Source organism: Mus caroli, chromosome 11 (assembly GCF_900094665.2).
Source record: "Mus caroli chromosome 11, CAROLI_EIJ_v1.1, whole genome shotgun sequence".
Taxonomy (NCBI): Eukaryota; Metazoa; Chordata; class Mammalia; order Rodentia; family Muridae; genus Mus; species Mus caroli.
Genome location: NC_034580.1, coordinates 12727067 through 12729903, shown reverse-complemented (window position 1 = coordinate 12729903; position 2837 = coordinate 12727067). Strand labels below are relative to the sequence as shown.

Here is a 2837-nt window from a genome sequence, read left to right as displayed (position 1 = left end):
TTTGGCAAGATGGCCATTTTACATTAATCCTGCCAATCCATGAGCATGAGAGATCTTTCCATCTTCTGAGATCTTCTTCAATTTCTTTCTTCAGAGACTTGGAGTTCTTGTCATATAGATCTTCCACTTGCTTGGTTAGAGTCACACCAAAATATGCAATATTATTTGTGACTATTTTGAAGGGTGTTATTTTCCTAATTTCCTTCTCAGCCTATTTATCCTTTGAGTAGAGTAAGGCTACTGGTTTGTTTGAGTTAATTTTATATACAGCCACTTTGCTGAAGTTTTTTTTATCAGGTCCAGGAGTTCTCTGGTGGAATTTTTGGGGTCACTTAATTATATGAGCATATAGTGATATTTTGACTTCTTCCTTTCCAATTCGTATCCCTTTGATCTCCTTTTGTTGTCTAATTGCTCTGGTTAGGATTTTGAGTACTATATTTAATAGATAGGGAGAGAGTGGGCAGCCTTGTCTAGTCCCTTATTTTAATGGAATTGCTTCAAGTTTGTATCCATTTAGTTTGATGTTGGCTACTGGTCGGCTGTATATTGCTTTTACTATGTTTAGTTACAGGCCTTGAATTCCTGAAATATCCAAGACTTTAACATGAAGGGATGCTAAATTTTGTCAAATGCTTTTTCAGCATCTAATGAAATGATCAGCCTGTTAATGTCAGGGCCAAGACTGGGGAGGATGGGTCCCTAGAGCCTGGCCTTGCTGGGGTAGGGGCGGGAGTGGGTTGGGATGGGGACAGGCCATGTTGGAGGCAAACTGGAGTCTGCTGCAGCGCTGGGGCACCAGTCTTAGGAGAGGAGCTGATTTTGACTCGGGGCCAGCTGGTGTAGGTGATATATGAGTATCAGATATTAGCAAGACACTTACAGAAGGAGACCCAAGCTCAACACAATAATTCTGAATTCACAAAAGAAAGATAGAAAACCATAGGTAAAATTGTAACATATTTCGAATTGCAAAGTGCAGCATTATAGTCCACACAGTCCCAAGAAGAGTTTAAACTGGAGGACCTGAAGAAGCTAGAACCAATCCTGAAGAATATTCTTACATACAATAAAGAATTCCCATTTGATGTTCAGCCTATCCCATTAAGAGGGATTTTAGCACCTGGTGAAGAAGAGAATTTGCAGTTTGAAGAAGATGAAGAAGGTGGTGCTAGAGCAGGACCTCCTGATTCTTTCTCTGCTAGAGTTCCTGGTACTTTATTGCCACGGTTGCCATCGGGACCAGGGATGACATTACTCACCATCAGGATTGAGAAAATTGGTTTGAAAGATGCGGGGCAGTTTATCGACCCCCTACATCACAGTCAGCGTGGAAGATTTGAATGGCGTAGATTTAACTCCCGTACAAGGTACTCCTGTGGCTTCAAGGAAAGAAGACACTTATGTTCACTTTAATGTGGACATTGAGCTCCAGAAACATGTTGAAAAGTTAACCAAAGATGCAGCCCTCTTCTTTGAATTCAAACATTGCAGGCCTAGAAAGAGGTTTACCAGCACCAAGTGTTTTGCTGTCATGGAGATGGATGAAATTCAACCTGGGCCAATTGTAATAGACCTATATGAGAAACCCACTGACTTTAAGAGAAAGAAATTGCTATTGTTGATCAAGAAACCACTTGATCTTCATCTATATCAAAGTTTGCACAAGGAATCATCCTGATACAAATAACCAAGAACTTGTGTGAATTTTACCACTCAGAACCCATCATAGCTCTGTGTAGCATAATCACCCTTCAACAGGCAGGAAGTGAGCCCTACCCATGCCAGCTGACCAAGCAAGTCTATTGCACAGCCGGACCCCAGAACAGAAGTTCAGCACGTCACTGGCCTATTGGATACAAGTTTATTGTAGATTTTGAAACATTTTTACTTTACTATTAATTGTGCAATGAATATTCTATTTTCTCATTGCCACTACTACCCTGTTTCCCAGATAGCACTGTTGTAGATGTGCCGAACTTCAGACAATGCAGCAATAAGGATGTGCTAGAGTTTACATCTCTGCTCACTTCTGCTCCAGTTTGCTCTTCTGGTTTAAATGCCATGCTGTGTGTTGAAGTTGGTAGAACTACTCTGAGAGGAACTGGACTAGTTACATTGCCTAGCAAAGTCTCCTTGGAAGAGACCTAACCTGGTACCATGGGTCTCCTGCATAGAAAGTGTGACCTGGCCAGATGAGAATCTCACATTGAGTGCTCCTCAGATGACTGGACTGATTTCCTGAAGAGAGCACATGTATAGTCAGGTGGATTATCTGTTCTTCTCAATTGTACTGCTAATTCTTTCTGGTAGTTCTAGGGTTAACATTGGAACCATCTCAGAATAACTATGGATTTTAAAATGTGTTAACAGTATCTTTTAAACTGTATCATTTAGGAACAGTTGAGTCAGATGTCAAGATGTTGCAGGATAGCTGCTGCTTTCCTGACCACCCATTGTGAGACTTTAAGACTCTGTACCTCTTCTTAGTATGTGAAGAGAAGAAGAAGAAGAAGAAGAAGAAGAAGAAGAAGAAGAAGAAGAAGAAGAAGAAGAAGAAGAAGAAGAAGAAGAAGAAGAAGAAGAAGAAGAAGAAGGGAAGAAAGAAAAGAAAGAAAGAAAGAAAGAAAGAAAGAAAGAAAGAAAGAAAGAAAGAAAGAAAGAAAGAAAGAAAGAAAGGAAAAAAGGAAAGAAAGGAAGGAAGGAAGAAAGAAAGAAAGAAAGAAAGAAAGAAAGAAAGAAAGAAAGAAAGAAAGAAAATGATCATGTGATTTTTTTTTTGCATTTGTTTATGTAGTGGATTATGTTGATAGATTTCTGTATATTGAACCATCTCT

General features: G+C 39.6%; 1 pseudogene across 1 annotated transcript; it reads left to right on the top strand.

Moving 5' to 3' along the window:
* Positions 1-758: 758 nt before the first annotated feature.
* On the top strand, positions 759-1681 carry LOC110306347 (annotated as a pseudogene). Its single transcript, XR_002379258.1, has one exon. The product of XR_002379258.1 is annotated as an axin interactor, dorsalization-associated protein pseudogene (transcript).
* The last annotated feature ends 1156 nt before the right edge of the window (positions 1682-2837 follow it).